The following is a 26,605-nucleotide window of genomic DNA, read 5'->3' on the forward strand; positions in this document are numbered from 1 at the left end:
AAATTATGATGGTTATAGATAGATTGAATCATTCAGGTGTTTTTCACTGAGGTAGGTGGGAATAGAAACGGAACTTAGGAGCAAAAGCTGACAAGTTTGATGGGATCCGTCTTCACTCAAAGGTTATGGCAATGTTTAATGACCTGGCAGCAGAAGTGGTGCATGCGAGCTCGCCTTCAAAGTTTAAGCGATGTTTGGATACTTGCCCTGAAGGGAGGGATATGAAGGGTTCGGGTCCCGGTGCTGGTCGATGGAATCAGGCAGTTTAAGTCGTTCAGCACAGATAGGCCGAATGGCCTGCTTCTGTGCTGTTCTCTTCTATGACTCGATGACTCCATGAATCGGAATGAACTGGATGAGGCAGTGTAAGTTGGAATATTAAGCTTGCAGATGACAAGAAGCTTTGCTGACTTGAAGATAATGAACAGGATTGCTGGACGCTGTAGCAGAACAGTGACAGGATGTGGCGGTGGGCAGACAAATGGCAGGTGTTGTTCAAGCCCAAAAAGTGTGAAATTAGATGGAAGAAGGAAGTTTAGGATGCACGCCATAGATCCATCAAACCTGCAGCAGAAATTGACATGGTTATTGAGAAGGTGTGTGGTATGTTGCCCGGGGTGGTGTCAGAGGCAGGCACAATAGATCACTTAGGAAACACCTTGATAAGCATATGGAGGTCTGTGTGGGAGTGAAGATTCAGATTGATCTTAAAATAGGTTATAATGTCGTCACAACACCGTGGAACACAGGGTTTTATATTGAAACTAACGCTTAAGTATATCAGTGTTTCCAGAGAAATGTATGAAGTATTATAATATTTTACAACACCCTTAGAAATGAGGTTCCGACACCATGGACAATTTCTCAGATCATTGAGCGGGTACAGAGTGCTTGCAAACTATGTGCTGCTTCCCGAGGAGTTCTGGCACAATCCTCCAACACCAAGCAGGCCACAAGTGAGTACCAGCCGAAAGCTGACAATACGTTGTATTGTGTTGGACACTCCCCCCCCCCCCTCCAATCTATAGAGGGACAGGTGTTCAGAACGGAGCCCTGTAGAATCGTCTGATGGTTACTTCTTTAACACCATCTGAAATCAGACACAAGTACTTGACAAGGAGGAAAAGCTGGAGTTGGTTCAGATGTTTGAGATTAAGGACCCGAGATCTGTCAGCACCGAATAATATCAATGTTTTCCAGGAGGGTGTGGAATTCGACAACTCAAGACGCGTTTGCTGTCCAATATGAAGGAAAAATTTTGGGGGTACTTACATGCACACGGTACAAAAGGAAGAAAATAGCATGCTAACCTTAACGAAATATCATGCCTGACAAATATGTAGGTGTTCTCTGAGGAAACGACAGGCCGGTCTGAAAGAAGGCGAGGAGGTTTATGATAAATCAGTGTATCTGAATCTGAACCTGAGGTGGATGCAGTGAGTCATGGTGGGTGTGTTTCTAAGCGATTGCTTTCTGACCCGGGACACTAAAGGGGAAGGAGGTGCATGGAAAAGTATTGCGGATCCGGAAGCTGGGCAGTGAGTGGAACTGTTTCTAACCTATTGCTTTCTGACCCGGGACACTAAAGGGGAAGGAGGTGCATGGAAAAGTATTGCGGATCCGGAAGCTGGGCAGTGAGTGGAACTGTTTCTAACCTATTGCTTTCTGACCCGGGACACTAAAGGGGAAGGAGGTGCATGGAAAAGTATTGCGGATCCGGAAGCTGGGCAGTGAGTGGAACTGTTTCTAACCGATTGCTTTCTGACCCGGGACACTAAAGGGGAAGGAGGTGCATGGAAATGTATCGCAGGTCCGGAAGCTGGGCAGTGAGTGGAACTGTTTCTAACCCAATTGCTTTCTGACCCGGGACACTAAAGGGGAAGGAGGTGCATGGAAAAGTATTGCGGGTCCGGAAGCTGGGCAGTGAGTGGAACTGTTTCTAACCGATTGTTTCTGACCCGGGACACTAAAGGGGAAGGAGGTGCATGGAAAAGTATCGCTGGTCCGGAAGCTGGGCAGTGAGTGGAACTGTTTCTAACCGATTGTTTTCTGACCCGGGACACTAAAGGGGAAGGAGGTGCATGGAAAAGTATTGCGGGTCCGGAAGCTGGGCAGTGAGTGGAACTGTTTCTAACCGATTGCTTTCTGACCCGGGACACTAAAGGGGAAGGAGGTGCATGGAAAAGTATTGCGGGTCCGGAAGCTGGGCAGTGAGTGGAACTATTTCTAACCGATTGTTTCTGACCCGGGACACTAAAGGGGAAGGAGGTGCATGGAAAAGTATCGCTGGTCCGGAAGCTGGGCAGTGAGTGGAACTGTTTCTAACCGATTGTTTCTGACCCGGGACACTAAAGGGGAAGGAGGTGCATGGAAAAGTATCGCTGGTCCGGAAGCTGGGCAGTGAGTGGAACTGTTTCTAACCGATTGCTTTCTGACCCGGGACACTAAAGGGGAAGGAGGTGCATGGAAAAGTATTGCGGGTCCGGAAACTGGGCAGTGAGTGGAACTGTTTCTAACCGATTGCTTTCTGACCCGGGACACTAAAGGGGAAGGAGGTGCATGGAAAAGTATTGCGGGTCCGGAAGCTGGGCAGTGAGTGGAACTGTTTCTAACCGATTGCTTTCTGACCCGGGACACTAAAGGGGAAGGAGGTGCATGGAAAAGTATTGCGGGTCCGAAAGCTGGGCAGTGAGTGGAACTGTTTCTAACCGATTGCTTTCTGACCCGGGACACTAAAGGGGAAGGAGGTGCATGGAAAAGTATTGCGGGTCCGAAAGCTGGGCAGTGAGTGGAACTGTTTCTAACCGATTGCTTTCTGACCCGGGACACTAAAGGGGAAGGAGGTGCATGGAAAAGTATTGCGGGTCCGAAAGCTGCGCAGTGAGTGGAACTGTTTCTAACCGATTGCTTTCTGACCCGGGACACTAAAGGGGAAGGAGGTGCATGGAAAAGTATTGCGGGTACGAAAGCTGCGCAGTGAGTGGAACTGCAAAGTGATCTGAGATATGACTTGACACCTGATTGAATGAGGTCGGGGGGGGCGCTGCTGAATCGGAATTTTCCTGTTCCCATTTTACGCTGTTTGCATCCTTCAGGTGTTTATAACTCGTTTCCCAATGATGGATGTGTTCGCCAGGATTATCCCTGGGTTTGTCATGACAGAAGCAGGTGATTTCAACCGCACGCTCACCGAGCAGAATATCCATGTCAACAATTCCAACTTCTTCGTGTCTTACTGCACGGGGTAGGTCACAAAACAAGGCGTTTAGTTGGGTCTTTTGTGTGATCAGTGGCCAACGGGCTGAGGATCTTCTCTCACAAGTGTTTTCCAGAAGGAATATTACTCGGCAGCCTATTCAACACTTTCCTAGAATGTGCTGGGGACAGCCCGCAGGTGTCGCCATGTTTCCGGAGCTGACATATCATGCGCACAGCTTCCTCATCCGAACCCACAGTTTCCCAATTTCCAATGACAGCAGAATGTCTCCACAAAGGACAAACCCACTGACGTGGTGTGAGGAACACTTTCTCCGAAGGTGATTCCATCACTCCCAGCACGTCACATATAGGAAACGTCTTAATCGCATGCAAATACAGCACTGGAAAATGAAACACGAGATTTCACCCAGTTTAACTACCATCCTCGCTTCCCTCTCCCCATCCCTCTCCCGAGCAGAAGATCTGAATGTAATTGCTGGTCTGCCGAGCCATCGGAGAGCGTAAAGCAGAGCCACCATGCAGTGTCCCGTTTTGAAAGCGCAGACACAGTTAGTCGGCATCGTTGTCCCACCTTCCTGCAAGGTTACTTCACGTACTGTCTCATTCAGACCATTACCACTGTCCCATCTAAAGACAACACCTCGCATGCACGCACCATGAATCTCCGTGTTGTGCGAGGCGGCATTGCGTACGCCTGCTGAGCTCACAGTGAACCACCTCTCTCGGTTCAGTTCACTGCACACTACTGAGGCCTCTTCAGATTCTGGCGCCTAAAACCATTTAGCGGCCAAAGGCTCGGAATTGGCGAGTAAGTGCATGTGGAACATTTCTCTGTGAGCGAGGCGGTAAATAAATCAGAGGCTATGTATCATTAGGGTGCTCACGCTGACAGAGTGGGGGAACACTCCCGTGGTGAAAGCCTTCTCCTTACGCTGCTCTTCCAAAGGGAAGGGACCGTTTGAACGGCTGTCCTCGACTCTATAAGTGAATGGCTAAATGCTGTTCAATCACAGAGCCCTGCAATAAATTATTAAGCTTTTCAAATTTCCCTGACGGATTTCTCAGTCAAGATCTCCCCAGTACAAAACACTGCTGGCTTGAGACTGTTTTATCACAAGATACTGCAAAGTTTTACCCTCATTAATGACTCAAAAATCTCATCAGCGGGTAGCGGTACAGGGACGATTTATAATTTGTTTTCGATAAGATCATGAGATACTGGAGAAGTATTGTCCATTCGGCCCATCGAGACTCTCCACCATGTTATCTTGCCTCATTTGTTATCCCGCTCACCTCCTTTCTCCTGTTTTATCCCTGTTCTTGTCACCCGTACGAATCAAAAGCCGATTCAACTCCACCTTAAATAAGATCACGAACTTGGCGTCCACATCCATGGCAATGAATTGCTCAGATTCAGCATACTCTTGCGAAAGGAATTCTTCATCATCTCTTAGACTATACACTCTGCTCCAATCCCAAAATACCCCGTAGGTATTCTCTATACGTCCTATCCAGGCTGTTCAATGGTCCATGGTTTTCCAAATCATTCTTCAAAACTATGTGTATTGTTGAGCTAAGAGTCTCTCGCTAATTTTATACATTTTCACATCCTTGAAACAGGTCTGTAGTTTTGGGCAAAAGGATGTCCTACATTCTTGAATGGATGTGGAATGTTCTGTGTGCGAGCGGATCGGTAAATGAACCAGAGCCGCTGCAGTATCGGTTGGGTGTCCGTGCCTATGGAATGGCAGGAATGCTCTGTCGGTGTCATATAGAAGGCTCGCTTAACACACTTCTACTCCAATGAGTGAAACGGTGTGAATGGCTGCACTGTGTGTCACGAGAGAGAAGCTTGGTCGGTGTTCCAGAAAACACTCCAGTTGCGGCATAAATAGAGCGAAGGAATTTAGGGGAATTATTGAACTTGATGTTGACTCCTCAGGGGTCAATGTGCCCAGAGGGAAGGTGGGCTGGTATCCCGGTGGCATCTTTGGAAAGGATCAGGCGTTTGGTGGCAGTGTTAAGGGAAGAAATGGTCACAGTTAACATGATTATGTGGGGTCTCAAATTCTCTTTTTTTTTTCCCAAAACCCCGATTAGGTACTCAACGATGTTCCCTTCTCTGATGTCAGGGTAAGTGGCAGGGGAATGGTGTGACTGTGATTGGGTCAGTTAATGAATCAGAGACGCTACAGTATCGGGTGGGTTCTCCCGCTGACGGTCGGCCAGGAACAGAAAATATAGAACACTAGACCTCTATGTTCGCCCTTATCCTTGATTAGTGCCGGCTCAAAATCTTCATTCCAACAGAACCGTCTTTTTTTTCAAATATCCATTTGTCTCAGAGTTTCTTAAATGCACCTGATGGACATGTCTCTAACAGGACTCCCGAGTCCGGGTTCCACACACCCAACATTATGTGTAAATACATACGGCTGGCAGCCGCTATACCTCCCTATAATCACTTTAAATTTTTATCCCATAGTGTTAGCTATGTCCACACTGGGAAAATGTCTTTGGCCATCCGCATGACCTATGCCGTTTAACTTGTAAACCCTATGCAGCCGCCTTTCACCCACTTTGTCTGTAAAAGGAAAAGCCATAGCTCGCTAATCCTATCATATGAATATCCCTCTCGTCTAGGCAGCATACTGGTAAATCTTCGTTGTTCTGCTTTGAATACTGTCATATATTCTCTGTGATGAGGCAACCGGATTTGAGCACAATATCCCAGAAGTAATTGAGCGGTAGCATTACCTCGCGGCTTCGAACACAATCACTCGATGACTGAGGCCAACACCTCGTATAGTTTCTTAACAGCCTTTTCGACTTGCACGTCAGCTTTCAGGAATCTATGGACGTGAACCTAAAGTTGATTCTGTTCTTCCACACTGATAATGAGCCTGTCATGAACTCTGCATCTTGCATTCAAATTCGACTTTGCAAATTGTATCACTTCACACTTTTCCACATTAAGCTCACAGTTGCCAATTCTCAGCCCAACTTTGCATTCCTCATTGCCCTGTTGTAACCTACATCACAATCCACACTATCCCGAAATGTTATCTGGAAACGGACCAGCCTAATCACCCGCTTCCCGAAAAGATCTCTGTGGAACACCACTGGTCACCAACCTCCAAGCGAAATACCCTCCACCTGCTACCACACTCTGTTTTCTGTGGCTAAGCTAGTTCTATCTACAGCAGCCAGGTTTCCCTGCCGCCCATAACTGAAAACATTTTGCAAACATCTTCATCAGTGTGCTTTGTCTAATAATTACGAATTTGATTCCATACGTGAGACATGTCGTGCCCCTCTCACAGCCATGCTGACTATCCCTGATCAGACTATCGTTCTCCTACGGTCCGAAAATACTTCTCCATCATTTTGACTGTACCAACGTTGGGCCTACTGGTCTGTAATTCCAAGCGTTTTCCCTGTATCTTTCCTTGACCAAACGAATAACAGTTGGCAAAGTCCAATCCTCTGATACTACTGCAGTAGCCAAAGGATACAGAAAGGTCATCACCGAAGGTGCAGCAGTATCTTCTGTCTCTTCCACTAGAAAAATGGGGTACATCCCCTCCGGCACTAGTAACTGATGTATCGTAATGTTCTCGAAAATTTCAACTCATCCTCTTTCTAAACATCGATATGTTCAAGTGTATCACCCTGTTCTACGTCATCCTCACATTTGAAAAATTCCTCCTCTCCATTGTGAACACTGACAGAAAATATCCATTAAGGACCTTGCTTATGTGGCCGGACCTCAGGCGCATATTTCTTCTGTTATTCCTGATCGGTCCTACGCATTCGAGCGCCTGTTCTTCACATAGGTGTAAAAGGACATCGGATTTATAAGCTGCTACCTTGTAGTTTATTAGAAACGTGTCTGATCCCTGCTTCTTTAATCTAAAGTCGGTTTCTTCCTCCCTCTGGACTATCTTTTGTCAACCACGTCTCCTTCACTCTACCATCGTCGACCCTGTCTCAATGGAACGAACCTATCCAGAATAACATGGAAGTGCTTCCTAAAATGTCCCACATCTCAGTTGTGCATTACCCTGTGTATATCTCGATCCAACCTACGTTTCCAACTTCCTCACTAACACCATCGTAATCAGCTCTTCCACCAATGAACTAATTTATAATACTGTCTATTCCTATCCTCATTCAATGCCCGGGTAAAGAATAGGAGTTGTGGTCACAGTCTGTGATAGAAACTCTGGCAGTTTCGCATTAGGAAATATGACAGGTGACCTGGTTCACTGGTCTAATATGGCGTTTCCTTCAGTTGTACTGTCCACTAATGAGTCAAAAATCACTTGTGGATTCACCGAACAGATTCTGCCAATCTAAACATTTTTTTCTCTAAGGAGGTTCCAGTCAATATAAGGGAAGTTGATATCACCAACAATAAACATCTTTACGCTAACATATTTCACGAATCTGTCGCCTGAAATGCTCCTTGGCCTCTATTTGGCTATTTGAGTGGTTAGCCCACATCATACTTCCAATAGCTTGGTTACTCTTCCTGTTTCGGACTCTATCCACATTGACTCACTGAATGATCCGACCACGACTCCTCCATTTGTGCTGCTGTGAGATTACCCGACTCTTGCACATTTTCCACAGTCCCGTTTGAAACAGAGAAACACTGGAGCATCCAGAAGTGATTCCTGCATTTGTGTCAACAAAGTCTCTGTATTGGCCGTAACTCCATAGTTCCATGTTCTCAAAATACATCTTTTTTCCCAATACTTCTCGCATTAAAATAGGTGCAGTACAATCCAACCTACTGTCTGTAGGTTCAGTGCCTCTCCTTCCCCACAATGTGCCTATACGCAACTGCTCTATCCTCTGACATATCCCTTTGGTTCTCATTCCTCTCCTGAACTAAGTTTCTTTTCCCCACCACTTCTATCAAACCTGTCTGAAAGTTTTCCCTCCAATTCAGGAGGCGAAATATTTACTGAAGCGAGTTTTGGGATACAGGATTCACCTTTATTTGGAAAGTTTGGACTGCTTAGGCAAGGCCAGAATGTATCTGTAGAAGGAAAATCACATTCTGTAAAATTGATCAGGTGTTTTGAACAGGTAAACAAGAGGTCTGACACTGTCCCAAATTGTAAGATAGCTGAAAGGTGAGATCACGTGGATCCATGGTCATCTGGACAACTGCATACATAAGAACATAAGAAACAGGAGCAGGAGTAGGCCATTCGGCCCATCAAGCCTGCCCCGCCATTCAATAAGATCATGGCTGATCAGTCCACATACTCAGCTCCATCTACCTGCCTTTTCACTATAACTCTTAATTCCCTTACTATGTAAAAACCTATTTAATTGTATCTTAAATATATTTAGTGAAGAAGGCTCCACTGCTTCAATGTGCAGAGAATTCCACATATTCACCACTCTCTGTGAAAAACAGTTTCTCCGCATCTCCATCCTAAATCTTCTCTCCTGAAACTTGAGGCAATGTTCCCAAGTTCTAGACTCACCTACCAATGGAAACAACTTCCCTACTTCTAGCTTATCTATCCCTTTCAAATTTATGTATGTTTCTATAAGACCCCCTCTCGTTGTTCTGAATTCCAGAGATTATAGACCCAGGCAACTAAATCTCTCCGCATATTTTAACCCCTTCATCCCTGGAATCAACCCTGTGGACCTCCTCTACACGGCATCTAAAGCCATTATATCCTTCCTCAAGTATGGAGAACAGAACTGTACACAGTACTCCAGGTGTGGCCACACCAGTGCCCTGTAGAGTTGTAGCATGACCTCCCCGCTCAGAATTCAATCAATCTAGCGATGAGGGCCAACATTCCGTTTGCCTTCTTAATAACCTGTTGCACCTGCAGAGTGTTCACATCCTCTGTACAATTTGCTTTTCCACTCAGTTTAGTGTCATCAATAAATTTTGCTGCGGCGACCCCTGCGGCACCCCACTCACCACTGGCTGCCAACTGGAGAAAAACCCATTTATACCAACCTCTGCCCTCCATTGGTTAACCAATCCACTATCAATGCCAATACACTTCCTCCAACTCCAAGCATCCGTATATCATTTTGCTCTTGTGCGTCACCTTATCGAACGCCTTCTGGAAATTCAAGTACATGACATCCACCTTTCCCCCTCTATCCACTGCACTCATTATGTCCTCAAAGAACTCCAATAAATTTGTGTCAAACAGAACCTGCTCTTTCCGAATCCATGCTGAGTCTGTCTAATAACACCCCTCCTTTCTAAATGTTTCGCTACTTCTTCCTAAGTGACAGCTTCAAGCATTTTTCCGACCACAGATGTTAAGCTAACTGGCCTTTAGTTGCCCGTCTTTTGCCTGCATCCATTTTTTTTTAAAGACGCTGACAAGAGTCAGAGGAAAATGATAGAGGGATGTCAGAGAGGAGACCTGTAGATAGAAAAGAAACATAAAAAGTGTACAGCACAATACAGGCCTTTCGGCCCACATGCTGAACATGTCCCTACCTTAGAAATTTACTAGGTTTACCCAAAGACCTTTATTTTACTAAGCTCCATGTAGCTATCTAAAAATCACTGAAAAGACCCTAAAGTACCCGCCTCCACCACCTTTTCCAAAAACCCATTGCACCCACTAACCATTCACTGAGTAAAAACACTCAGTACCTAATCCGCAGCACCATAAACACATGTCCTCCTGTGGCAACAATTTCAGCCCAGGGGAAAAGCCTCTGACTATAAACACAGTGAATGCCTCTCATAATCTTATACACCTCTATCAGATCCCCTCTCATCTTCTGTCGCTTCAAAGAGAAAAGGCAGTGTTCACCCAATCTATTTTGATAAGGCATGCTCCCCAGTCCAGGAAACATCCTTGTAAATCTCCTCTGCACCCTTTCTATGTTTTCCTCATCCTTCCCGTGGTGAGGCGATCAGAACTGAGCAGAATTCTCCAAGTGCTGTCTCACCAGGGTCCCATATAGCTGCAACATTACCTCTCGGCTCCTAAAATCAATTTCACAACTGATGGCCGATACATCATATGCCTTCTTAACCACAGTCAACCTGCGCAGCTGCTTTGAGTGTCCTCTGGACTCCGTCCCCAAGATCCTTCTGATCCTCCACACTGCCAAGAATCTTACCATTAATGAACAAGTAGTTTATGAGGTACTGCAAGTATACGTCTTTATTGAATCTTTGCTGCCTGCTAGATAGAGGGTGCTGATGCATTTTTGCTGGTGGGATGGGGTTTCGTTGCTTTCGGGGGTTATCTGGGAGGCTTTAGGTTTGTGACGTTTTAACTGTCATTCATTCTTTGGGGCACAGCTCGGTTTACAGTAAGTCTGTGAAGAAAAATAATTTCAGGACGTATATTGCATACTTTTCTCTGACATTAAATGCACCTATTGAATACATTGTCTGTGGATCCAGCTGATAAGTCTTGTTGAGATTAACATCACGCTGCCCACTCCACCGACAACGCAGCACAGCCGGGAACATAGCAGGGGATTTTACATCAGAAAACAGTGGATTTAGTGATGAAGTTAGTGATTAATGTTGTTGTCTCATGCAAATCATAGAAACATAGAAAACAATACAGGCCCTTCGGCCCACATAGTTGTGCCGGACATGTCCCTACCTTAAAAATGACTAGGCTTTCCTATAGCCATCTATTTTTCTAAGATCCATGTACCTTTCCAAAAGCCTCTTAAAAATACCCTATCGTATCAGCATCCACCACATTTGACGGCGGCCCATTCCACGCGCTCACAAATCTATGAGTGAAAAACTTACCCCTGACATCTCCTCTGCACTTACTCTCAAGCACCTTACACCTGTGTCCTCTTTTAGCAACCATTTCAGCCCTGGGAAACCATTTCACCTCTATCCGATCACCTCTCATCCTCTGTCATTCCTAGGAGTAAAGACCGAGTTCACTTAGCCTACTTCCAGAAGGCATGGTCCCCAATCCAGGCAATATCCTTGTAAATCTTCTCTACACCTTTTTCTATGGCTTTCACATCCTTCCTGTGGTGAGGCGACCTGAAATGAGCACAGTACGACAAGTGGGGTCTGACTAGGGTTCTATATAACTGCAACAGAACCGCTCGGCTCCCAAATTCAGTTCACGATTGATGAAGGCCAATACGCCATACGCCTTCTTAACCACCACAGAGTCAACCTGTGCAGCTGCTGAGAGGGTCCTATGGAATCGGACCCCAAGATCCCTCGGATCCTCCACAATGCCAAGAGTCTTACCATTAATACTATATTCTGCCATCGTATTTGACCTACCAAAATGAACAACTTCAAACTTACCTGTGTTGAACTCCATCTGCTACTTCTCAGCCCAGTTTTGCATCCTATCAATGTCCAGCTGTAACCACTAACAGCTCTCCACACGATGCACAACACCTCCAACCTTAGTGTCATCAGCAAACTTACTAACCCATCCCTCTACTTCCTCATCTGCCAACACATATGCCTTGTGCAGGAAGGCACAGAGTCGACTGTACTTCCTTAGAAGGTTGGCGTCATTCAATGTCTGTAGTGAGATGCTGAAGATGTTCTATAGTTCAGTTGTGGAGAGCGCCCTCTTCTTTGTGGTGGCGTGTTGGGGAGGAAGCATTAAGAAGAGGGACGCCTCACGTCTTAATAAGCTGGTAAGGAAGGCGGGCTCTGTCGTGGGCAAAGTACTGGAGAGTTTAACATCGGTAGCTGAGCGAAGGACGCTGAGCAGGCTACGGTCAATTATGGAAAACACTGAACATCCTCTACATAGCACCATCCAGAGACAGAGAAGCAGTTTCAGCGACAGGTTACTATCGATGCAATGCTCCTCAGACAGGATGAAGAGGTCAATACTCCCCAATGCCATTAGGCTTTACAATTCAACCGCCAGGACTTGAGAACTTTTTAAAAGCTATTATTAATGTTTTTTGAGATAGTGATTTAGATGCATATCATATTTTTTACTGAGTTAAGTATTGTATGTAATTAGTTTTGCTACAACAAGTGTATGGGACATTGGAAAAAAAGTTGAATTTCCCCATGGGGATGAATAAAGTATCTATCTATCTATCTATCATCCAGGTCATTTATAAAAAAAAATGGAAATTGGTGATCGACCTCCATGCAGAATATGACCCGTCCACAACCACTATTTGCCTTCTGAAGGCCAGCCAGTTTTGGATCCACAAACCATTGTCCCCTTGGATCCCCTGCCTCCTTACTTTCTCTGTAAGCCTTGCATAGGGTACCTTATCAAATGCCTTGCTGAAATCCATACACACTACATATACTGCTCTTCCTTCATCAATGCGTTTAGTCACATCCTCAAAAACTCCAATCAGCCTCGTAAGGTACGGCCAGCCCTTGACAAAGCCATGCTGACTACTCCTAATCGTAATATACCTCTCCAAATGATAACAAATCCTTCCTCTCAGGATCTTCTCCATCAATTTACCAACCACTGAGTTATGACACACTGGTCTATCATTTTCTGGGCTATCTCTGCTCCCTTTCTTGAATAAAGGAACAACATCCACAACACTCCAATACTGCGGAACGTCTCCTGTCCCGAATGATGATGCAAAGAACATCGCCAGAGGCTCAGCAATCTCCTCCCTCGTCTCCCACTGTAGCCTGGGGCACATCTCATCCGGCCTCGGCGACTTATCCAAATTGATGCTTTCCAAAAGCTCCAGATCATCCTCTTTCGACATGCTGAAGCTTTTCAGTCTGCTGCAATTCATAACTACAATCACAAAGATCCTTTCTGAAGTAAGGTATTCAGTAAGCACCTCTGCTATTTCCTCTGGTTCCATAATCGCTTTCCCACTGTCACACGTGATAGGCCCTATTCTTTCACATCTTATCCTCTTGCTGTTCACATAGTAATAGGATGCCTAATGGTTTTCCATAATCCTGTCCGCCTAGGCCTTCTGATGGCCCCTTCAGAGTCTCCTAATTTCATCATATGCTTCTTCCGATTAGTCCTATAATCTTCTAGATCTCTAACATTACCAAACTCTCTGAAACTTTTGTAAGTTTTTCTTTTCCTCTTGTACGCCACGGTTCTTGTACCCTACCATAACATTCTTGTCTCATTGGAACGTACATATACAGAACTCCACACAAGTATCCCCTGAATATTTGCCAATTTTTTCTGTACTTTTCCCTGAGACCATCTGTTTCCAAATAATGCCTCCAATTTCCTGCCTGATAGACTCATAATTCCACTTACTCAAATTAAACGCTTTTCTAACTTACCTGTTCCTATCTCTCTCCAATGCTATTGTAAAATGTTCTCCCACTGAGAGATCTGACACCTGACCAGGTTCATTTCCCAATACCAAATCAAGTACAGCCTCTCTTCCTGTAGGCCTATTTACATATTCTGTTAAGAAACCTTCCTGAACACACCTAACAAGCTCCACCCTATCTAAACCCCTTGCTCTCGGGAGATGCCAATCTATATTTGGGAAATTCAAATCTTCCGTCATGACAACTCTGTTAGTATCACACCATCTCAGGATCTGTTTCCCTATCTGCTCCTCGATATCGCTGTTACTATTGGGCGGCCTGTAAAAATAGCAGTAAAGTTATTGACCCCTTCCTGTTCCTAACGTCCACCCACAGAGATTCCTTAGACAGTCCCTCCATTGCGTCCACCTTTTCTGCAGCCGTAACTCCATGTCTGAGTAACAGTGTCACGTCCCCACGTTTTCTGCCTTCCTCCCTGTCCTTTCTGAAGCATTTAAAACCCGGCAGTTGAAGTAACCATTCCTGTACCTGAGCCAAACAAGTTTCTGTACTGGCCACCACATCATATCTCCAAGTACTGATCCACGCTCTAAACTCATCCGCTTTGTTCACTATACTTCTTGTGTTAAAATAGACACATCTCAAAACTTCGATCTGAGTGCGTCCCGTCTCTATCACCTGCCTATCCTCCATCTCGCACTGTCTACAAGCTTTCTCTATTTGTGGGCTAACCTCCTTTTCCCTAGTCTCTTCAATTCGGTTCCCACCCCACAATAATTCTAGTTTAATCTCTCCCGAGTGACCTTAGCAAACCACCCCGCCAATATATTGGTCCCCTTGGGATTCACCTGCCCTAAAAGAGGTCCCAAAGAGCCAGAAATCTGAATGCCTGGCCCCATCTCCAATCTCTCAGCCACGAAATTATCCTCCACCTCTTCCTATTCCTATTCTCACTGTCGCGTGGCACAGCCAGTAATCCCGAGATTACTATCTTTCGGTCCTGCTTCCCAACTTCCTTCCTAACTCCCTATAGTCATTTTTTTTCAGGACCTCTTCCCTTTTCCTACCTATGTCATTGGTAACAATATGTACCACAACCTCTGGCTGTTTTCCGTCCCACTGCAGGATATCTTGAGCGCGAACCGAAAAATGCCGGACTTCGCACCTGGGAGGCAAACTACCATCCAAATTTATTTCCTGCGTCCACAGAACCGCCTGTCTAACGCCCTAAATACAGAGTCGCCTATCACTACTGCCTTCCTCTTCCCTTAGCTACCCTTCTGAGACACAGGGCCAGACTCTGTGCCACAGGCACGGCCACTGCCGCCTCCCGAGGTAGTCTGCCTACCACATTCCCCCCCCCCCTTCAAACAGTACTCAAACAGGAATACTTATTGCAAACGTGTACAGCCACAGCGATACTCTCTAGTACCAGACAGTTCCCCTTCCCCCTCTTGACTATGATCCAATTGTCTGTCTCCCCTGGCACCGGTATGACCACCTGCGTATTTCTCCTTTCTATCACGTCCTCACTTTGCCTGACCAGCCGAGGTTCATCGATCTGCATCTCCAGATCCTAACTGGAGCTGCAGCTCTACACATCTGGTGCAGATATGTCCGTCCGGGACCTCCCCGCCACCCCCCCCCCCCCCCACTTCCCCCCGCCTTCAAATCTAACACCGAGCACAGAAAAGTGGCTTCACACGTATATTACTTCCTTTCCGTAATTAACACAGGCAGACCTACCTCGCCTCGTCCCATTACCGCCTAAGCCCTTGAGCCAAAGCACTATCACTTTGCCGCCTCTCTCTGCGCTGCCCGCTGGATATGGCGGTCTTCTTTTTAAACATTTCACGCTGTACTGACTGACGTCACGCACCTGCGGATTCTTGCCCGCTTTTTACCCCTACTAGTAAAATCTCCCTTTGCTCCGTTCACTCGCGGCCTGCTTGCTCCAAATGATCAGTAAGTTTGCAGTTGACACCGACAATGCCGCTGTCGTCCACAGTGGAGAAGATTGCCTGAGGTTACATCGGGAAAAAGTGTGAACTGGGGAAGTGGGTCACAGAATAACTCAAGCAAGTAGAGTGAGGTGCACTTGGGGAGTTAAACCGAGAAATAACTTACACAGATAATGGATAACCTTGGATAAAGTCATGGTTATGGATTGATGGATCGGTGGGATTGGAGAGACAGACAGAGAGATGGTGAAGAAGATGTATGATCCGTTCTCCTGCAGCAATAAAATCATTGGCACCCAGAGTTGGGAGGTCACCTTACAACTGTTCATCATGTTGGTTAGACTTCACCTGCAGGAATGTGTACATTTGTGGTCACCACAATATTGAAGGGATGTGATTTTGCTTGTGAGGGCAGAAAAAAAGAATCCCATGACCGTAGGAAGTCATGCTGCAGACACGGGAGTTGCTTGAGTTGAAAACTCTAGGAATATGTTACCCGTCGCATCTGTGAGGCCAATTCTCCACACTCGCACATTTAAACTCCGCCAATATATATATATATATATATTGTTTTTGTTTGGAGGAGGACCGGTTTACTGATGATGAGAACAATCCCTTCAGAAAAGGGACAGCTCTAGCACTCTCAGGAAAAATTTCCCTCAACTTTCTGTTATTTCTTTCAGTCAGGAGTTATGGTTCGTAGCCTCTGGAGGATTCGACTGCCCGACAGCGTGAGACCAACGAGGACGCTTTCAATCCTCCGCTTGCTTCCTGTTAAACGCCGCTTTCTGCATGCTCGCCACTGTTAATTCACTTCCAACACCGGCACTCGGTAATCACAGCACTGACCTGTTCACCTGCCATGGCATCGAATATCTGTGACCAACCCGTGTGGGATCATCAACCATTCTCACGGCAGCCGCAGTGCGTCTGCTTTTGGGGCCCCGTTCTAACAATAGGCATCCGTTAGTCTTGTGAGACCATGGATTTGCTCCTTGCAAGGTTATTTCAGGACGCAGGCTTTGGCAGGGTTGTATGGAAGACCGGCATTTGCTCATGCTGCAGTTCTTCAGGGACGTTGGCAACCGTACCTTGTCGTCCTGGGACGCCTTGTCACGATTACCAGACAAATGTGACGTTTCCTAGGATCTCTTTCATTCCTGGTTCAACAGTACGATAGGAAACACGTCTGAAACCGCGAGGAAACCCAGACTGACATTTGGGGTTCGAGGTGATGTTTCTGCTTCTCAGCGAGTGCACGGCTGAAAGTCAAGAGACACGGGCCACCTCTGATGGACTGCACGGGTTTTTGGCGCCAGAGCGGTGTACATACTGGGCAAAACGGCCGGCGGATGTTTGATATGATCCACCTCCTGTGTCGGTGTAACTGTAATAACTGTTCTGTACTCTGATGATAGCAAGGGTTCTAATATTTCGTTGTTCACGTCATGTGGCGGCTCCTTCTCGGAGCTCACTACTGACCACACTGCCTTTCTGACATCTGTCCCGCGGAGGTATAGCCATTTTCCAACTTAACTGTATGAATCAATAAAACCGAGGCTGTTTGCATTAACTTGGTCTGCATCTCTTGACAAAAGCTCGTTGCTGTCAATTCCATCTGTTCATTGGGAAGGTACGTTCAGCCCCACCAGGAGTAGCCAGCTCCAAGGGCAGTGAAAACAGCATGCTGACACACCCACACTAACAGCTCACCCCTCTTCCCACCCGACGCTGAGCCACTCTGTGGAAAACTGTCAGCTGATAGTGACGCCGCCTGGGGTGCGGGGTGGGGCGAGTGGAACCGGAGCCGTACACCGTCAGGCAGATTGCCAGCAGTGACAATACTAACATGGGTCTACAGCCCAAATGGTCTTTCCCACCATATTGGTATCACATGTCGTCAGGGTAGACAGGTCTGAATTGATGGCTTTGGAAAGCAGAGCGCAGGAGGATAACCTGTCCGTGGGGTAATGCCAGACTTACCAGCTATCACTGGACAGACGCCATACCCACAACGACCACCTTTTAACCACCTCCATCCTTTCGCACGGTTGTCAGTCTACTCGGGGCGAGGCACCGAACGCATCACGCAGAGAGACAGTGACATCTTTAATGGAAGACGTGAGAATCAGGGACTAGGGACATTAAGATTCAGCGTGTGGAGAGGGGCATTAGATGAGGGGCCAGGGAGGGGCGTGGTGTGGATGCCGGTGGAGGTGTCGGAGGCGGTGATAATTGAATGTTTAGGCAGAGAAAGGATTGGGGTGAAGAGAGGGTGAAGGGCTCGGAGACGTAATCAGTGACAGATTTGAGAAGTGGGCTGTGTCTTGTCGTAACTGTGGAATTGATTGGTGGGGTATGAGTTCGGAGAGTCGAATTACCGAGGGTCCCGGGAGGAAACGTCGTGAGCTTTATGGTGGGGATGTCAGAATCAGGTTTAATATCATTGGCACATATCTAGACATTTGTTGTCTTACGGCACTAATACAGTATAATACAAAAATATAAAGTTATGTTACATTGAGAAATATAAATATTAAATACGTATTTTCAATGTATATGTAGTTCATTAGAAGAGAGGGAAATTATGTCGGCGTACATATGGGCTGATGAACTCAACACTCTATGACAGTGTCCGTCATCAATTTCACTGACACTGCAACTTCCTGTAGCCTTTCCGATCCTGCGCAGTGGCCCCCTGAGGAAGGGGTGGAGGTTCGGAGGGTTGATCATTGAGAGTTCAGGGCAGAGTAGGAGTAGTAGTTCTGGGAGATTGACTGTCCGCCCATTACGTTCACACAGTGAGGGACGCGGAGTAAACTCGCTGCCTGCCAACTGTAGTGTGCGGATGTACCGTTCCTGCCGGTTGTACCGGTACTCACAATAGAGCACAGCACAGGAGGCCAATCGGCCCCTAAAATCTATGCCGGCAACCTCCATTACCATGGGTAATTATCCCATGTCTCAGCTCCTCTCCTCTGCCGGATCCCCGTTGCCCAGAGCTCTCCCATAATTTAACTATGCACCCGTTTCCACTTTAACCATAAAAGTACTCTGCAGATGTTGTGGTCAAAGCAACACGTACAGCACGCTGGAGGAACTCAGCAGGTCGGGCAGCATCCGTGGAAACGAGCAGTCAACGTTTCGGCCGAGACCCTTCTGAGTTCCTCCAGCGAGTTGTACGTGTCTACTTTACCTATATCCACACACACCACTGTGCCATCTCGGGGGTTAGAGGAGTTCGTGCATTCAGCTACATGAGAGAACAAATGACCCCGTGTCGCGCTCAAGCCTGAAAATTGTTCCGCTCTAAACCAATGTGAAGTGCCACCCTCGCTATTCATGCCGCTGTCATATTCTGCTGGGTCCTGCATTCATCACTCAACTCCTCCCCCCACCCCACCCCGGAAAATACCCTTCGCCAAATCCCTTTGTTTTCCATCTTCCACTGACACTATGTGATCAGACGCGTACTGTAGGGTTATCTCCCCACTGACCCTGCCGGTCTTGCTGTGTTTTAGACAATAAGACCATAACATATAGGAAAAGCTCTCAGCCAATTGGACCATCGTGTCTGATCCGACTGATCATCCTGGCTGGTGCACTTTCTCTCTCAGGCCAATCTTCTGTCTTCTCGTAACCCTTCATGCCCCGATTAATCAAGAATCTATCAACTTCTGCCTTAAATATATACAGAAACTGGGCCTCCACTGATGCCTCCCGAGAAACGATCTCGATGATCCATAAATTTGAGTCCCTGCCTCTTCAGCCACACGTGCACCTACCAGATCACCCTATCCTTACCTTCACTGGCGAGTGCACAGGAGGTGGTCTAGATATAGCTACCTTGAATGTCCTGTTTGTCCACTTTCTCTCTCGCTCCATAAAATCTCTCCTCAGTGTCTACTTATTTCCCCATGTATTTTATTTCCCCGTGTATTTTATCTGGGTGCTCACACTCCCCCTTGAGAATGCCATGGACCCGATCAGAGACTTCCCTGACCCTGACACTTCGAGAAAAATACCGTCCAGGTGCCCTATCGAGTCGACAGAATCTGGCCTCCGTTCCTGTGACTATTTGATCTCCTATCACCACTGCAGTCCTCTTCATCTCACTGCTCTTCTACAGTGCCAGACACCAGATCACTGCGATCATCTTCCCCCAACCCTGGAGCGGATATGTTCATAAGGGACGCTCGAGCTCCGGAGAGATGCTGCTGACATTAAGTTCCTGCTCAAACACTTTTATTGATGGGGTAACGCAGTCCAAGTTCGGACAGCAGTTCATCAGTGTAATGAAATATCCGTTCATGTCATTTATTCCATTAACTGATAAACATAATATCTAAGTTCTTCTCGGAGGCAGTCGCAATGTTTTCCATCTTGACACTGCGGAACTGGCGGTCATCAGAGAACATGGCAGCAGGTGGAATAAAACTCTTTTAAAATCCGAGAGTGACAGGGTACGCCACGTTTTTTTTCATGATGACCCGTTCTCCTCCAGCCACAGCGCATGCGATAATGAATCCCATACCCTAGTGTAAATTTCCATCGGTCAAGTAAATTCCTGTGACATGGCGGAAAAGGAAATGCTAGCGGAAATACTGCCGTCTCGAGGCGAACTGGCGGAATTCACATTGAGCTCTCCTGAGAACAGATCGGGCCTGGTTCCTGCTCGGATTGAGTGGGCAGCACGGCAAAGAGATTTAGCTGATTTCACTCTACATCGGCACGCCTTTCAACACGCTATGAGCAGACAACATCCACGTGCACAGAGGTCCTAACTTCAACGTTCGGGTTTACTTGTCTCCACTGAGTTGGTATCAACTTTCTAATGTGTTTACCTGAACAGGGAATGACCCAACAAGGTCTTGTTACCATCTAAAGAAAGTCTAAATGTGATTTCCATGACATAGTTAGGAAGGCGTCTTTCTGCTTCATTTTCCGGAGTGTTCATGAGGAGGTAACAAAGTATTTTAATAAACGCAGCACAGTGTAAACCATCAATAGGGTAAAGTGTTGTATCAATGTCCGGTGGTTAATGCAGACGGTCAAATGACAAGTGGTATGACCATTAAACCATAGGATATCGGAGCAGAATTGTGGCTCTCGGTCCATCGTGCTCCTCAAATTTTCCATCGCGGATAATCTGTTCCTCAACCCCTACCTCCTTCTCTTTCCCAAAATCCGTTATTCCCCTAACAATTTAAGAACATTTTGAAACTTTTTCTGAAAAACTCCCAATGACTAGGCCGACACACCTTCATGGCATCAAATCTGTGTTGTGAAATGAATGCCAGCATTGCGTTTGCCTGCTCTAGCACCAAAGTAACCTGCAAGTCAGCCTTCAGGAAATTCAGAACAAGACTCATGAGTCCGTATGCATCTCTGATTTCACAATGTTCTGCTCAGTTTGAAACTTTTTCTCTCTCTCTGTGCATGGCACTCTTCCATACACTGTATCTCACTGATCACTTATTTGTGCGTCCTGTCAACTGTTCCCCCCACCCCATTCTTTCATCTGACACCCACCTCACCCCACCCCCCGCCGGCGACAATACTTTACTCTGGAGGTAAATCCTGCCGATCTGAATCGCATCCATCAGCTGACTGGCAACAGTTGAAAAACTCATCCACCAGCAGTTACCTGCCTGATCTCTACATCATTATATAGTGATAGAATATTTACTGCATCACGGCGTTGCAATGCATTACTTTTTGAAATGGAGGGAAAAACAATCTCCGTCAAGGGCACAGCAATCTTTGCTCGTTTCCCAAAATGTCGTTTGATAATGATCGTCAGGACAGGAAGACATTCATGAAAAACTCCAACATTTCCTCCATTCTAATAGATGTGCTCTCAAATAGCACAGACCACTCCAGTGAATTCACAATCTACGTCCTTTTCACGAGTAAATGTCGATACATTACTTTGCACAGATGTTGCCTCGCCGACTGAGATGTTCCAACGTTGTGTGAGTGTTGCTTTGGATTACCAGCATCTCCAGATTTGTTCGTGTTTGTAAATGTAGCTATGATTTAACATTTATTTCATTCCATTTGGTTTTGCAAATTATCACCGTTGACGTTAATGGCGTCTGTTCCATACACAAGCATGAAATTGCCTATTAACAACAAAAATACCTTACCGTGCAAAAGTCATTGGAACATTTATATAGCTAGGGTACATTAGACTTTTACACAGTAAGCATTTGTCAACGTAGAGCGGACAACGAGCTTGTAAACTTGGAGGGTGCAAAGAAGGTTGGGAATAGCGAAGGTGGAGTGTCCTGGAATGGTTCTGGGACACGTTGCAAGAAAGGAGTGCTGCGGCGAGGAAGGCGACTGGCGCGGTTACCGCCACATCCAGCCCTAAGACACCGACCAAGAGCAATTGATTCCAAACAAAGCGTTTATTGGTTAAAACAAAATGACTTTCTAGTGCTTTCTGGTTCTTCCCCTCTATCCCCAACAATGATACCCCTCTCCCTGCCCCTTCCTCGCTGTCAGTCCACAATAGAGACCCATATCAGAATCAGTTTATCGTCACTCAGTTATGTCATGAAATCTGTTATCGACGTCTTCTTAAAATCTTTACACTTGTCCGCCGCCTGCTGCTCACATATTAGTGATTTCCTCTCTGCTGTAATTTTATAGGCTCTCTCCATGTCCAGCTCGTAAGTACCATTATGACGAAAGCATGACAGCGCCACTACGTTCTGAGAAGTTTACAAAGATGTGACAAGTCCTCTAATACTTTGAAACTATGTTGGAGAGTAAATTGACGGGTTTATTCATGTCCCTGTATGGAAACACCAATCCTCTTGTACGGAAAACCTACAAAAGGTAGAGGATCTGGCACAATGGAGGGCTAATGACAGGATTGTTGACAATGTAGACGAACAGAGGGATAATACCGTCAGAATCAGAACCGGAATCGCAATCAGAATCAGATTTATAATCACTGGCATCTGTCGTGAAATTTGGTAACTTGGCAGCAGCTGTTCAACCCAATACGCAATATTGAAGACAAATAAATAAAAAAGTGAATCAATTACAGTATATGTATATGGAATAGATTAAAATCGTGCAAACACAACACACTATGTATTTTAAAATGTGAGGTCGTGTTCACGGGTTCAATATCCATCTAGGATTCCGATGCCAAAGCGGAAGAAGCTGTTTCTGAATCGTTGGGTGCGTCCCTTGAGGATTCTCTGCCTCCTACCTGGTGGCAACAATGAGTAACGCGCATGCTCTGGGTACTGGGGGTACTTAATAATGGAGGCTGCCTTAATGAGACATCTTCCTTGAAGATATCCGGGGTATTTTGTAGACTAGTACACAAGATGGAGCCGACTAAATATACGACCCTCTGCAGCTTCTTTTAGTCCTGTTCAGTAGCACCCCGGACCCTACCCCGCATACCAGACAGTGATGCATCGAATCAGAATGCTCTCCAGGATAGATCTATGGAAGTGTTTGAATGTTTATGTTGAGTTACGAAATCTCCTCCAACTTCAATGAAGTACAATCGCTGCCTGGCCTTTTTTAGAGCTGCATGGCCAGGTTATTTCTTCAGAAAACTTTACAATCAGGGATTTGAAATTGCTCACTCTCTCCGCTTCTGGTCCCTCTATGAGGATTGGTCTGTATTCCTTCGCCTTAACGTTGCTGAAGTCCACAATCAGCTCTTCCGTCTTACTGACGTTGAGTGCATGGCCTTTGCTGCGACAACACACCACTAGCTGGTCCGATGCAGAAGGAAGCAGTTCGATCTTGGACGAGCTCCTAAGATCAGCACTACAGATATGCAGTCAGTGTAAGGAAACCTGTAAAGACAATAGAATTGTGGTCATACAGGGACTTCAATTATCCTGATGTACTGTAAACTGAGACCTTCATAGTGTAAGACGGGGAAGAACAAAAAGATCTTGGCGTCCAAGTTCACAGCTCCCTGAATAAGGCTACATAGGTTTATAGGGCAGTTAAGAAGGCAAACGGCATGCTTGCCTTTATTATCTGGGGTATTGAGTTCAAGTCAGGAAGTTATCTTACAGTTTTAGAAAACTGGAATTAAGCCACATCAGGAGTACTGCATATAATTCTGGTCACGCCATTATAGGAAGGACGTCGATGATTTGGAGACGGTGCATAAAAGTTAACGATGGTGGCACCACAAGGCATTGATTTCAAAACTCCTTACCTTTCACCAACTTGAAATAAACAAAATTGCACCCCTTTGTCACCACTGTGAATATTTGGTTCACTCAAGGTAACATACACTGCGAAACAACAAGCAATTTTGAAGTGCCAGTTCAGATGCTTTGAGCCGCTGCTCATAGAGCGCATTCATGTCTTTCTCCTGTCTGCATTGACCCATTCCAGTTAACACTATTCGTATGAATCCACTGACGATGCATTCGCCTCTTTCCTATCCCAACTGGAAAAATGGGGTCTCATATGATCGGCTGCTGTTGAAAGACTTCAGGTCTGTGTTTATCATCACAGAATCTAATGGGGAAACTGTCCTCGCTTGCTCTCAACACCTCCTTCTGTCGCTGGATCCTGGACTTCTTCATGGAAAGAGCGCCGTCAGTCTGTGTAGGCTTGTCCCATTATGCTGGGCACTGCCGATGACTAGGGCTGTGTGCTCAGCCTGCTGCTGTACCGTGGCTGATGCATGACCATATCGAAGGATTCAGCTCAGACCGTGTCAACCGGCTTGCGAATGACCCAGCAGTGGTTCCCACCTCAACAACGATGATGAGCCGGAGTAGAGAGCTGAAGCGGAGCAGCTGGTGGATCGGTGTGGGAAGAACAACCTAAGTCTGAACGTGGAGAAGACCAAGGAAAGCAGAAAAGTGCAGAAGAACCAACACCCTCTGCGAAGACAGAGCTCCGCCGCAGAGAGATTTAATTGCACCTTGTTCCTGCGAGTTCACATCATGGATGACCTCACATCGTCGCTCAACACCACCTCCCTGAAAAAGAAGGCACAGCAGCAGCTCAACTTCCTATAATACTGAGCCAGGTGAGGCTCACCCACCGCCCATCCGAACTGAATGTCACAGCGGAACCATTGAGACCATCCTGACAAACTGCACCTCCATCTGGTCTGGGAGAAACCAAGCTTCGACCCAGAAATCCCCTGAAAGGACTGTGAGAACACCTAAGAAGGTCTTGGGAGACTCTCTCTAACATCCATTGGGGACATTTATCAGGACCGCTGCATACGCAGGGCTCTCAGCGTTACAAGGTTCCCACCCACCTATCCAGTATCCTCTTTGACGTTCTACCATCGGGCAGGAGATTATGAAGGATAAAAACAAGAATGGACAGCATGGCAAACAGTTTCTTCTCTCAGGCCATTCATCTTTCCGAAATCCCTGCCTCATAACATTCGCTGTGTCATCGATTAATCTGTTCTGCACCTGACAATTTTTAATTGATGTATTTATTTATGCAGAGTTCGTCAGTAGATTTTATTCTTACTTTCCGGAGTTATTGGGTGTTACATGAGTAATTCTGTGTTTTACACCGTGTTCTGGATAAATGGCGTCTCATTTCAGGTACACAGTTAAATGACAATAAACTTGACTTGACTTAAATGGATGAAGTTCCTGTATCTTCTTCCGTTAATGTTGCTTCCAACAGTAAAACTAGCCTACACACAGTGTCAGAATCCGGCCGCAAACATTGTGCTTTCATCCCAGCACATTGTAAATTGACCAGCTCACTGAGTGCCCGATGGAGACCCAACCCGTGCCGTGTACACATGTGATCACATCTCCCATGATTCGTACATTTCAAATACCCTCAGGATGGATTTCTGATTCAGTCTCAAGTTTAAGGTACATTCAGCTCATCATCAGACCTGATAAACCATGTCTCCCCACAGCTGGACCTACTGGTGCGCCCTCTTTCCTCCATCTCCAGGGAAGCTGCATCTCCACACAGACTCCTCACTGGACAAGACGTGAAACAGGGAAGCACATTACGTCACTGTCGCTTTCCTTTTACCGTGTCTGACTTAATTTCGTCCGTGTGTCCTCCCGGCTCTCTCTCCTCATCATTTGGCCTCTTTCCTCAGTCATCATCTGTGAGATGACAAAACAATCATCAAAAATAATCTATCAGACAGCTCTTGTACCTCTTCACCCAGACCATGTTTCCCTAGTTAAAACTCTCTATCCTCAGCGCCTTCCCTATTCCCTTTTTCAACCCCAGATATGTTACCAGATTTGATTCCACTGCAAGGACGTTTATGTCTCACAAGAGTCTGAACCAACCCGTGGCCTTCTCTGATGTAGAGGTCACTGACTCTCCCCTCCACTTTCCGAATCTGCTCTTGCATTCCTGATGGCAGCTGTTCCCAGATTCTGTAACAAACACAACGTTAACAGTAAGGTTTGACAGTAATTAATATAAGAGAAAATTATTGTTTTATGGAAGGACACGCGTGCTCTCTGATACAACGGACCAGATCCTCCCATGTTAACAACTTAATTCGCACCGAGAACCATCGTACCCGGCGCACAGTGCGTCCGATCCGTTCACTACCCCTAACATTATTCCTTCTACAGTCCCACACCCTTCCAATCAATTTTTGTTCGTTTTTGTGAACGAACAAAAATACTTCCTCCCATAACCTCTCCCACTCGCACAGACAGATCTCCTCTACCACAAACCCCTCCGAGCTTTGGGTACCGCAACAAACTGACCTAACCGCCCAAGCTCAGACGCAAATAAATAAAAAGACTGGAGCCCTCCAGCTGTCCGGCAGATCTCTGTCCCGGCCATTTTCTACTGCAACCAACCCTCGATTAGGCCAACGCGAGATTATCCTTTTCCTCATCACCGTCCGGGGAAGACAATCGCTTCGCAGGAGGTCCCCGCAGCGACGTCAGTGGCGGAATGGACCTCGCAGAACTTGTAGACGGAGATTTCAGCAGCGCCCTCGGCGACCAGTGGTCGAAGGGATAACGCAATGATTCGGCTTTCAGACCCTTTCATTGGGACTCACCCGACATCCATAACTACCCCATGCAACGGACTCTGGGTGAATTTAAATGACAATTCCTCTGGACCATCGTTTGTCTGAGTAACTCACGACCTTTTAGAGTACATATGGTTCGCATACTCGGACTATGTCAAACGGGATGGACAG

At 46.3% G+C, this 26,605-nt stretch overlaps 1 long non-coding RNA gene across 1 annotated transcript; it reads left to right on the top strand.

Moving 5' to 3' along the window:
* The first annotated feature begins 3,100 nt into the window (after window positions 1-3,100).
* On the top strand, window positions 3,101-16,255 carry LOC140723779 (uncharacterized). Its single transcript, XR_012097967.1, has 3 exons — window positions 3,101-3,244; window positions 5,320-5,352; window positions 16,119-16,255. It is a non-coding gene; the product is annotated as an uncharacterized lncRNA (long non-coding RNA).
* The last annotated feature ends 10,350 nt before the right edge of the window (window positions 16,256-26,605 follow it).

This window comes from Hemitrygon akajei, unplaced genomic scaffold (genome assembly GCF_048418815.1).
Source record: "Hemitrygon akajei unplaced genomic scaffold, sHemAka1.3 Scf000135, whole genome shotgun sequence".
NCBI classification, from domain to species: Eukaryota; Metazoa; Chordata; class Chondrichthyes; order Myliobatiformes; family Dasyatidae; genus Hemitrygon; species Hemitrygon akajei.